The sequence below is a fragment of the Emydura macquarii genome, unplaced genomic scaffold, assembly GCF_026122565.2.
Source record: "Emydura macquarii macquarii isolate MOO-44397 ecotype Brisbane River unplaced genomic scaffold, CSIRO-AGI_Emac_v2 contig_1790, whole genome shotgun sequence".
NCBI classification, from domain to species: Eukaryota; Metazoa; Chordata; order Testudines; family Chelidae; genus Emydura; species Emydura macquarii.
In genome coordinates this window covers 13,903,035-13,915,455 of record NW_027131927.1, presented here as the reverse complement: position 1 = coordinate 13,915,455, position 12,421 = coordinate 13,903,035, and positions in this window count along the sequence as shown.

Below are 12,421 nucleotides of genomic sequence, written 5' to 3'. Positions count from 1 at the left end.
AATGGTGTGGTAGAATCCACAGTTAAAGGAACATCAAGTGTAAATAGAAGGGTTTAAACAGTTATTTTTCTGTGTAACCCCCAAATCCATATGTTACCTTGCTGTTAAGGGGCTTGTCGTAAATAATTCAGTAAAGAGAATAAGCTAGCATTGTAGTGAATGTTATGGTTAACAAGTGCTTTCAGATTTCCCCAGGAGCACCTACTCCTTGTACAACATAGTCCTTTCTGATCATAACCACTCCTTTTCATTGCCTTGGCTGTGCCTTTTCCTCAGAGCCGCTGGATCGCTTAACCCAGGACAAGCAGAGAATAAGTATCTCTCACCAAAAAAAAAAAAAAGGCATTCTGACCTCCGCAAAATCACTCTTAAAAAAAGAATATGGAAGCCGTAGTGCCCTACCTCCATGCTTCTCAATAGGGAAAATCAATTTTTCTGTCCACAAAAGCTCAGTGAGTTCAATAAATGTGATCCTTCTTCAACATTATTTACCATCTTCTGCGTATTTAACAAATCAGTCAGATGTGTAACATACACTGACCACAGGGTTACACATACAGGCCAAGAGTTTCAAAAATGGGAGCCTAAACTCGGGCTGTTAAAGCCACATTTAGACACTTATTTAAGTGGCCTGATTTTCCCGTACCCAGCAGATCGCAGGGTTAGAACCCCTGAGTGAAGTAAGAATCGAGGGTAAGGGTTCAAGCAAACTGCTCTGTGCATTTTGAAAGAGATCCCAACCTGTAGCCCTATATTGAATCTATCCCTTTTTGTTGCTTTGTTCATCAGGCAGATGTGTTATTACATAACACTGGCACCCAGAGGCCTCAAAGAAGATCAGGGTTCCATTGTGCTAGGTACTGTACATACATATAATAAGACATTCCCAGCCCCAAAGACATTACAATCTAAATGGGCAAGATGGACAAAGAATGGGGGAAGGGAAATATTTATTATTCTAATTTTGAAGCTAGGAAATAGACAAGAAATGACTTGTGCAAAGTCAAACAAGAAGGCATAGCCTCTGTTAATACATACTCTATTATGCCTCTAAAACTGGTGTTTTCAACCTTTTGTCATTTGTGGACCCCTAAAAAGTTTCGAATGGAGGGGAAAACCCCTTTGGAAATCTTAGACATCTGCAGACCACAGGTTGAAAACCACTGCTCTAAAAGGTCTTTTCTAAAGAAAAGGCCAGAAACTTAGGAAGCTTCACTTTTGAATCTCTTGCCTTAACAAATATGACTGTAGGCAAAACACTATGGAAACCTTAAGACCAGATCAGTGAGTAGTTGTTAGTTCTCCAAAGTCATTCTGACAGTTCTGTTATCAGCAACACAAGAGAAAATGTTGCAAAAGCAATGTGGCAAATACACTGTGTATTATGATTCTGTGCATGGTCTGAAATTAAATTATCCGGTATATTAGAATCATAGAACCATAGAAATGTAGCACTGGAAAGGACCTCGTGAGGCCATCTAGTCCAGTCCTCTGCATTCAAGGCAGGACCAAGAATTATTTAGGCCATCCTTGACAGGTGTCTGTCTAACTTGCTCTTAATCATCTCCAATGACTGAGATTCCATAACTGCCCTAGGCAATTTATTCCAGTTCTTAACTATGCTGACAGTTAGGAAGTTTTTCCTAATGTCCAACCTAAACTGCCCTTGCTGCAATTTAAGCCCATTGCTTCTTGTCCTGTCCTCAGAAGTTAATGAGAACAATTCTTCTTCCTCCTCCTTGTAACGTTTTATGTACTTGAAAACTATCATCATGACCTGCCCCCCCACCCCCCCACCCAGTCTTCTCTTCTCAAGACTAAACATATTCAATTTTTTCCATCTTCCCTCAGAGGTCATGTTTTCTAGACCTTTAATCATTTTTTGTTGCTCTTCTCTGGACTTTCTCCAATTTGTCCACATCTTTCCTGAAATGTGCCTCCCAGAACTGGACACAATACTCCAGTTGAGGCCTTATCAGCACAGAGTTATAGTTCTGATAATACATTTTAATACCAGACCTGGGTCATGTCATGTCTAATGATTATGTATATAACTGTCAAATAGTCTAGGCGGAGCTGGTCTACACTACAGCACTAGGTAAGTGTAAGGCAGCTTTGACCTAACTCTGTTTATACTACAATATAACTCTTTAACCAATATAATTCGCCCACTCCACCAACTTAATAACTCCACTTCCGCAAGAGGTGTAGCGTGTAAAGCAATGTAGTTAGGTTGACCCAATGTCAGTGTAGACACTGCATTGCTTAAGTTGAGTGTTGCTGCCTTTCAGAAACCATCCACAATGCCCCCCACTGGCAATTCAATTGGTGCAACACTTGGTGAGGACATGCACCGCCGACACAAGGAGCATGGTGTGGACGTGTAAAACCGATTCAATTATTGCGTTGGCTGTACGTTGATGTAATTTAAGTCAACTTAATTTTGTAGTGTAGACTTGCCCTAGGACTCCTTTTGCCATTGCTGAGTAGAGGAAAGGCATCTGTGTGTGTGTGCGCTCGTGTGTGTGTGTATATTAATTAACTCTGCCAATATAAACACAGGAGAATGTTTAGGACTTATATGTGCAGCTTTTGAATAGCAAAATGCCCACTGACTTCTATTGTGTCAGATCAGGGTCTAAAAGTTACTTGTTTTACATCTTGAAAATTATACTATGAAGGAACAAACTTCCTTAAAAAAAGAAGCTGAAATTTGTAAAGTATTAAAATTCATATAGAAATACCATAGGATTCCTATTCACCATTCTTTAAGGTTACATTCATAATAAAAGGGTACTGTAAAGGCATTTTAAATTATTTATAAAATATTTTCTCACTGCTGTTCCAGATCAGAGAATATAACACCAATGGAAGCTAGAGAGAGAAACCTCTCCATTCATGCTGAAATATTTCTTGCCATATATATGAAGTGTGCCTAGATGCTCCAGTCAGGACTGGGGTCCCATTGTGTCACCCTGTATAGACACTACAAGATAGACCGTGCCCTGCAGAGCTTACAGCATCAATGGACATGGCGGACAAAGGGTGGAAGAAAGAAATTATCGTTATCCCCATTTTACAGATGGGGAATCGAGGCATTGAATATTTTTCAGAGGTTGAAATGTTTTCTCCATTTCAAATCAGGACACAGTCAAAAATCTTAAAAAATCATGCACTGACAAAAACCAACCAACCAATAAAACCCCTAAACACACAGACACACAAAAAATTGGGTCAATAGACACATTTCACTTTGATTTCAAAGTATTTCATTTCCATTTAGACCTTTTTCTCTTTTATGAACCCTCTTTTTAGTGTAATTAACTTAAATTTCAAAACAAAAAGTCATTTCAATTAGGAAATGTGTGTTTTGAAAATGTCAAACCAAAATATTTTGACAACTTTCAAGCCTTTTTTCCAAAATTTTTTAGTTGAGATATTCATCAAATCCAAATCTGTTTTGCAAACAGTTTTGATTTTGATGAATCAGCATTTTAATGGAAAGTGTGTCCTGACTAGCTATACTTGTATACAGCATGTTCTAAAAGTGATAGAAGAAAGACCTACTGGTATAAAATAAGCATTTTGTTCCAAAGTCCTTGTGTCTTTTTTTCCTCTTGTGTTATCAGTCACTATAAATACACAGATAGATTTATCATTCTCTTGCCACACTTGCTTAACTGCCATAGAATTGAATGGAAGGTGCACACGCTTGTGTGAATGGAAGGCTATGGTGTATTAAACACAGACCATAGGAGTTTATTCTCCTCTTGATGCACTGCTGTAAGGCCTGTTAACATGGGAATTGCACATGTCTACAGAGAAAAGAATAGATCTCTTCCTCCATTTGTGAACCACATCTCCATCCATGAAATGCCAAGACAACTGTGCTCCTCTGGGAAAACGCAGCTCACAAAACCAGAAGCTTCTTATGTAACATTGGCCAAGTCACTTAATTTGCTTTGTGATCCGGTTCCCCAATGATGGAAATAATAATTTCTTATTTCACTGGCGTGTTGTGAGGATAAAATCCACTAAAGGATTGCAGGGTGCTCAGATACTACAGTAGTGAGAGTCATATGAATACCCACACTGGGCTGATAATAAAGCAGACTTAGAGAGTATACATTGAGGATACAGAGCGAGTCCCGCAGTAGATCAAAGTTCCAGAAGAAGTTAGACTACTCCAGAGTCTGATCACCTTTAAGAAACGCTGCATGACTGTCTTCTTTGATAAAGCATTTCCACAATGACCAGATGACACGTACACCACTTTCCCACCACACACACATGCAAAACTATGCCAAGCAGAGCCACAGTGACCAGGGAAGGGAGATGAGCAGAACAGTCCATGACATCCACTGGGGAGTGGGACCTTTCTTTGCCGTCTAACTAACCAAGAAGTTCTATAGCAATGTGTGCTATAATAAAACCTTATGCTAGATAGATGACAATTTCTGAACTTGGGCTCAGGGGGCCAGCATGTCCCTCCCATATTGCTAAATAAAGAGAGGCCTTGACTGAATGATGGGCAGTGCTGATATGGAAAAGGTTGACAACCACTGAGATAGATCCTTAAGACATGTAATTCAGCCTTTCCACAAATCAAACACTTCAACTCAAATTTCACAGCTCCCTACTTTTTCATAGGAACTTGATGTATTTGCCCAGATTCCCTGCTGTCAATGCATGCAGTAGACTGCTAAGAGGCTGCAGTTAGCACATGGAAGAGTGCATGGTTTGACACCTCCTATTTTGGAAAACAATAGCTCCCTCCCTTTGCAAATTAATTTTAATAACTGTGGCTAGTTTGCTGTGATTTGAATAGTTTTGCATGAACACACACAATTAAATTAATATGCAAATTCTCCAGTTCCTCAGAGAATACTAAGAGCTATTCTTTGTAACACATGAGAGGAGAGGAAGAGAAGAAGAAGAAAACAAAGAAAACAAACCAACAACCCCAGAAAAAGATCTTATTCAACAGGGTGGATTTCCCCCCCACCACCCCTTTCTTCTTTAGACTAAGACCCTTTGAAAGGGAATTCAAGCCTGACTGAAACAATGCCCATTGATGAAGCAGAAATAAATGATGCAAGGAAGTCATCAGAGATAAAGCAAAGAGGAAGAGACTGGTTTTGGAGCATCCCATGTTGTTAAAAACTGACCCCAAGAAGTCTAAATCATGACAGAAGTGGCATTTACTGTGTCAGGCCACACAAAGGCTCCCATTCTTCCCCTGGCTGTGGGGACCAGCTCTTTCTGCAGCCATGTTTGAGGAAAGGACTGAGACAATTAATGCAGACTGTGGCCCCTCACCCTCATGCTGTCAATCAGCTCTCCAAGCAGATGGGCTACCAAACAAGAAAAGATGGTTTCCAAGTGGCTCGTTCCTCCAGTCCAACCTTTCATATCTATGCCGGGGGAGCACACAGGAACGTTGACCCCGCTAAGCGGGTGTTAGACTTCCTGAAAGCAGACGCTTCTGCTGCACTGAGCATTCTTAAGCCCCATCAGGAGTCTCTTTGTACTGGTGGGACGTGAAAGGGGAGGCAGGGCTGTGCTTCCCAGAAGCCTCCATTCCACAGTGGGCTCTGTGCCAAGCCGAGAGTGTGGAAAATTCAAGAGGAACTAGTACTTCTTTTAAAAAAAAAAGGGCAAAAACTTACTCATTCAGATCCTTTCTAGCTAGCTGTGTGGATTTGTAATGATTAGACAGATAGACAGTAGAAGGGACCAAGGAGAGAATAACGGAAGCAGCTGAAAAGAATGACAATGCAACGGAAAGAGACAAAGGAAAGAAAAGCATATTCCGGGTTTATGTTAGTGACCGTGAGTCTGTCATAAAACAGACAGGATATGGCTGTTATCAGGATTGTTGCCCTGAAAAAAGCCTATTACAAATCACTGATTGGTGGATCCCAAAAGGTAATCAGTTACATATTGCTAGTTGCTAATCACGGTCTGGGCAAAATTTCAGCTGGCCAACACAGCTGTGCTGGGGAATCAGGAGGCAATCAAGTGCCCTCCTTTCATTCCCCGGCATGGCCTCTTGGTATCACTGCTTTGAACAGGCAGCAGGTGAGGACATGATCATGCCACCCATGAAGGTGAGCAGGGAGCATATGGTGAGAAGCAATGAGGCTACATCCCCTTTTGCTTCCCTCTTTATTCCTCCCGGGGAATGCAACTATCTTGAGCCCACTGACTCTATTAATATAATCACACCCAGGCAGGACAGCAATGGCAGCGCTGCCAAGGAAAGGAAATGAAATGGATCCAGAGGAATGTGTTAGTCTGGGAAGGGCACAGATTCCACCGCAGGATTTTTTTTTTTTTTTTTTTTTAAAGTAAAAGGATCTATTCCCACGATTAGTTACTGAGCAAGCAACCAAATGTTGTATCACTAGCAACTGCATCAGTTCTTTGGCCTGCCTGGGCTGTCACAGACACAATGGCAGGAATGCAACAGGCAATTCATTGCTATGATAGTTTTCTGTAGAGATGGGCTCAAAGTTTCCAGTTGTAAGATTTCCAATATTGTTAGTTGCAAGTGTTCAAAAACCACGAGTCAGGCCCCCAAATCCTAGAACTGACTTAAAAACACAGAGGATGTTTTTTTTAAAATGTTGGGTACTTTTTATTTGCCTTCTATCTTTTAAAGCTTTTAGGGTTCAGGTTTGCAAGCTCTTCTGTGGAGCCACGTGGGTTAGAAACTTACTTTTTTAAAGGAAAAACTGAAATCCTCATGTAATCGCCAGGACCTGGGCCTTTAAGTACCAAACTGAATATTGCGAGTCTGGTGCCACAGTTACGAAATTTGGCAACACTGTTTTTTCTAAACATTACTTTGGCTCCCCGCCTTTCCTGTTGATATTACTAGCTTACCCCTGTGATGCTGGCAAAACTCATGCCAAGGCCCCAGCTCTCACTGAGCACTGACCCAGGCATAGCTGGAAACCAGTCTGGCTTACCTGTGGGTTAGTATAATTAAAAATAGATATTGGTGTTTATCAGGCTGTGTTTGGTACTTAGACTTTATGGAAGGCTTGTAGGATGCTGCCTACATTCATTGTCTGTGGTTTGAGACCTCAGCACCATTGAGCGGGGGTAAATGACCGGGCCTTTGGGGTTGGGAGTAACCTGAATGGTGTTGTGATTTTTGATGTAAAATGACCACCTATTCCACAATCCCGCTTGCCTCGGAGGCCAGAGAGAGAGAGAGAGGAATGGCCCCGGGAACCATCTGTGACTCCATGTCAAGGCTGTTCTAGTGCTTTAGGCCTTCATGCTTGTTACTGGTTTGGTGAAATCTAATTATAGAACACACAACCTGCCCCACACGCACTTGGCAGCTGTGATCCCATGTACCACTCACTCATATTTGGCTTGATCACCCTCGGTCATGTAGCTGGGCCAAACCTGGATGGTGCTGCGACCCCACCTGTCAGGTCACGATGTCTGGAGCAGGGACCTGGGCCCATGGGACAGAATCCACTGCTGCTGGGGCAGTGCAGGGCAGACTGTTCTCCAGCCCCACCCGTGCAGCCCCCAGAGCATCCCCTCTGCACCGGGCTGAGATTAGGGTTGTGGGGCCAGAGCAGAGGGAGCTGCGGTGGGTGGGCAGTGCCCCCTCGACAGGGCAAGGAAGGGGAGGCAGCAGCAGCCAAGGAGTACAGCCATTGAATAGAGAGGCACCATCAATGTCCCCCTCCTTGTTGCAAACCATGGCTGTGGCCCTGGAACTCCATTGTGTAAGGCACTCTACAAACATTGAGCATTGAAAAAAGACCCTGCCCCAAGGAGCTTCCAATTTAAGACAAGAAACAACAGATGAATAGAGATGGTGGAGCATAAGGAAATGATTAGACAATATCGATCAGCGGGACAGGCCAGGGTCTTGACCTGCCAGCAGCCTACCATTTGTCAAGTTTTTGTAGGCATCCTGGCAACGGAGAGTTTTAAGGAGAATCACAAGGAAGTGAAGGGATGGTAATGGAGGATCTCCTCCATGAAGGCATGGACGTCAATTAGATTTGTCAGTGCTTAGCACTTCTGAAAATCAGACTCCGTGCGTCTCAAGTTGGGCACCCAGGACAACCAAAATCGGAAGCTACTGTTGAAAACTGGGCTTCTAAGTTTTCCAGCCACAGAGCGTGATGTTCTGGAAGGCTCAAGAGCTGCAAGGGACAATCTGTGGTTAGTAAATATTTGTGTCTATCTGAAACGGTTGCTAATTCAGGCCCCATGTCCACCAGGATCGCTTTGTGAGTAGATTCTCTGTTTCCACGCAGATCCCAGTCGACTTCCTGCTTATAAGATAGGATAGAGATTTGTGTGCTCTCTGGGCATGCAACAAATCAACCATGTCAGCCTAGTATATGGGAGCATTCAGTGTATGGGCAGGTCTCCTTTCAACAAGGTACATAAGCACGTGCTTAACTGTAAGCACAGGGTTAAATCCCTCATTTCAATGGAGTTTAAGCATATGAAATGGTGAAGCACATGCCTAAATACTCTTCCAAACCAGTGGTTAAGTGGGGGAGTGAAGCCCTTATTTTTAACCTTTTCTAGAGCACGTGAGGTGAAGGGGGATCTGGAATGTGCCTGAAAAAAAAAATTACTACTCTATTAGTAAAGTGCTTGAACTGAATATAATAAAAACAAAACAAAAACAAAAAAACCCCAAACCTGTTGGTCAAGAGTTGCCTTTAAACTCCTAAAATGAGGCAATGGAAGTAACTGATACAGCATCTTTTCAGCGGAAATGATCTTATTGTGGCTGTGCAGAACCTTTTCTATTGAAAACACCAGCTGGATGTCCAAATTAAAAAGTGTTATTTACCCCTTCTCATAACACAAGAACTAGGGGTCACCCAATGAAATTAATAGGCAGCAGGTTTAAAAACAAACCTGGGTCACCTAGGGAGGTGGTGGTATCTCCATCCTTAGAGGTTTTTGAGGTGAGGCTTGACAAAGCCCTAGATGGGATGGTTTAGTTGGGGTTGGTCCTGCTTTGAGCAGGGGGTTGGACTAGATGACCTCCCGAGGTCCCTTCCAACCCTAACTTCTATGATTCAAACATAAAGAAGTGCTTCTTTACACAACACACAGTCCACCTGTGGAACACGTTGCCAGAGGATGTAGTGAAAGCCAAAAGTATAACTGGTCTAAAAAAATAACTAGATAAGTTCCTGGAGGACAGGTCCATCAATGGCTATTAGCCAAGATAGTCAGGGATGCAACCCTATGCTTTGGGTGACGTAAATAGATCACTCAAAATTACCCTGGTCTGTTCATTCACTCTGAAGCATCTGGCATGGACCATGGTCAGAAGACAGGATACTGGGCTAGATGGACCATTGGTCTGACCCAACATGGCCATTCTCATGATGCTATGGCATAGGCTTTAGTGCAGCCTGCCCAAGTCACCTGGCATCCTGGATATGTTCTCCCTTGAGCAGCCCTTGCTGAAACCCACGCTATCGTGTCCTCACTTCTGCTTGAGTATCTCTATATAAGCGACTATATATTTATATATCTCTCAGCTGCAGTGTAGACATATGCGTAGTCTAAACTCAATTGCACAGCTGTGAAATAGAAATAATATTTCCCTATCTACCCAGGATGTTGTGAGGATAACATTCGTTAATGATTGTGAGGTGTTTGCATAATATGGTGATAAGTGCCACATCAGTACATGCCAAGGTAAGTAAATAACCTTATCTTCAAAACCAATGAGCAGCTCCTCTTGAACTCAATGTGTGCTTAGCACTTTTGAAATATAGGCTAATCAGTTAGGTGCTTGCATTTAGATTTTGGTTGCTAACTCTGGACTTCCAGGCCAAGATTTTCAACAGGGGAGCTGCTGAGCGCCCGGCACATTTGAAAACCAATCTGCTTATTTAGATGCCTAAATATGGATGTAAGAGGCAAATTTTAGACCCCCGTTTTTGAAAATTCATCCATGAAGAGGAGATTAAAATTTAAACTGCAGCTGTCCATGCTACACCTGTGGTCTATACATAAAGGGTGTTAATCTCCAGAGCTGTCCATAGGGCACCTTTCATCAGCACTAATATTTGATTTAAGCAGGGAGGGAAAAAAGAGTGGACTAGCAAATGCTCAATAATGTACCACTTTGTGCAGACATGAAGCTTTTTCTTTGGCAATCAATATGAAAATACTGCAATCTGATACACAGTACTTTAAAGCTAAAGAAGTCTTCATGGAAGACAAGAGGAAACATCGATAGAAGCCTACGATGGAATTTACAAACAAATGCACTTGGTTCCTGTTATATTAACCCCTTTAGCATTCACATGAAAAGTTATCTGTAAATTTCCAAAGGTGAAAAAATATGCAATGCAATGTCTAATAAGAGAAGGGGTGAGCCAATCACAAATATTGGGAAATGAATTACCCCAAATAGTTAAGCAACTAAAATGAATTCCAGTTGTTGAAATGGATTGAGCTGAAAATCTAGACATTTTTTCTGCTTTTTTTGGGGGGTGGGGGGATGGGGGGGGAGGTCTTCTCTGATTTTCCCATCAGTATTGGTACCCTTTAGTTGCTGGTGATCTGTCCGAAATATTTAAAGCATCGATTAATCCAAGAAGCTCTGCTTCAGCCAGTCACTCGACTTTAAGCGCATGCCTAAGTGCCATCCTGGTTAGGGATGGATTTAAGCACATGCTTAGCTTTAAGTGCTTACGTGTTTGCTGAGTCAAGGCTAGAGCCTCTGATGTTATTTAAAATATGTTTTAAGTACATTTCAGCCTATTTGCTTTTCTTGGCCATCGTCCTATTTTTCCCTTTGTACCTTCTGACCTCAGATTGTTGTGCCTATCTATTATTGATCATCTGCTGAAGAGGAATTAATCAATTTTGAAATCTTATATCTTTATAGTGTAGTCTCTCATTAAAGATCACTTACTTGGCCATCCCGAAAACATTGATATCCTGAAAATTAAAGGTGTTGACCTTATTCAGGTGGATTAGCAGAGAAATAAAAGCTGCAATACCAGATGCACTTAAAGATTTGTCCAATGTTTCTTTGATGGCAAACTGTCTGCTCATTAGGGCACTGGCAACTCTCTGGAGCAGATAAAAAGTGTAATTTATTATGCAGAAATGAAAAATTACGGTTGCTAATTACAAAGAATGAAAAACATATGGTATGTTTTCTGGAGAGTGAATTCATTAGATTATGCAACCCAACGTCACTGCAACCTTGATATAACTACAACATTGGGTTGATCGCTTGTTCGTTTTTAGAAATTAGCAGCACAGTTAGGTAACGGATATGATGAAAGAGGATGGATCACATCCATAGATAAAGGACACAGGTGATCATGTGTTTTATATGCTAAAAAAAAATGCCTAGATGGTGTGTGTTTGACGACGATGATCGTAAGGTAAGGGAATTAGGTACCAAATTCCACCGAATTTGCAATGGGATTTGGGCATCTAATGCATTTAGAATCTTATGAAAATCCCAGCCTTAAGCAATGGGTAGCAGTGTCAATAAAAGTGGTCAGGTCAGGAATCTTCCAGGGACTTGGAAAATTCAAGAAGCATTTATGATACTGGAGCTAGCAGACTTTGTAATGGGAGCAGGGATAACCATATATGGGAGCACTGCAATGAGACACAGCTAGCTTCACTTCTAATGCAGAACTCGCCCCTGGATCTGGGCATTTCAACGGTCCTCTCCCAATTCGCACCCCAGGGCACTCTTTGATTCACTATAGGCTACAAAATCACTGTAGGAAGGAAAGAACCAACACAGATGAAGCCACATTAAAACAAAGTTATGGGGACCCCAAAAAAGGGAATTTTGTCCAGCCTGAACATTAAAATCCAGGATGAGATGGGGGGGGGGGGGGAGGAATACCCCACCTATGCCCATGGCACTTTGTACTCCAGCCTCTTATTTATTTAGCATGTAAGCTTTCTATTTTGTAATGTAACATTTCCACTCTCACTACGGCTCCCTTGCACTTCTTCTTTTCACCTTTGCCATTCTAGCACTGTGCAACTTGGTTATTTCCCCCGCACCCAGTCTTTGAATTAATTCAATTATTAATTATTTGTTATAATAGAAGTCACAACTGAGATGAGGGCCCCATTCTGCCCGCCACTGAACAAACAGTCCCTGCCCCAGAAAACTTACAATGTCCTAGACAAGACAGACAAAAGGTGGGGGAGGAAACAGAGCTGAAGTAATTTGGCTAGAGTCACAAAGCAGGTAAGTGACAAAGCTGAAGACTAGAACCCAGGCCAGCTGAGTTCTAGCCCCGGGCTCCTTCCTTGGATCACACTGCAAGCCAGGCTGCATCTATTATATGTGGAGTGGCCACTGTAATCTCAACCAGACTCTCTCTGAGGGTTCGAATCATTATTGCCATTTTAATGAATG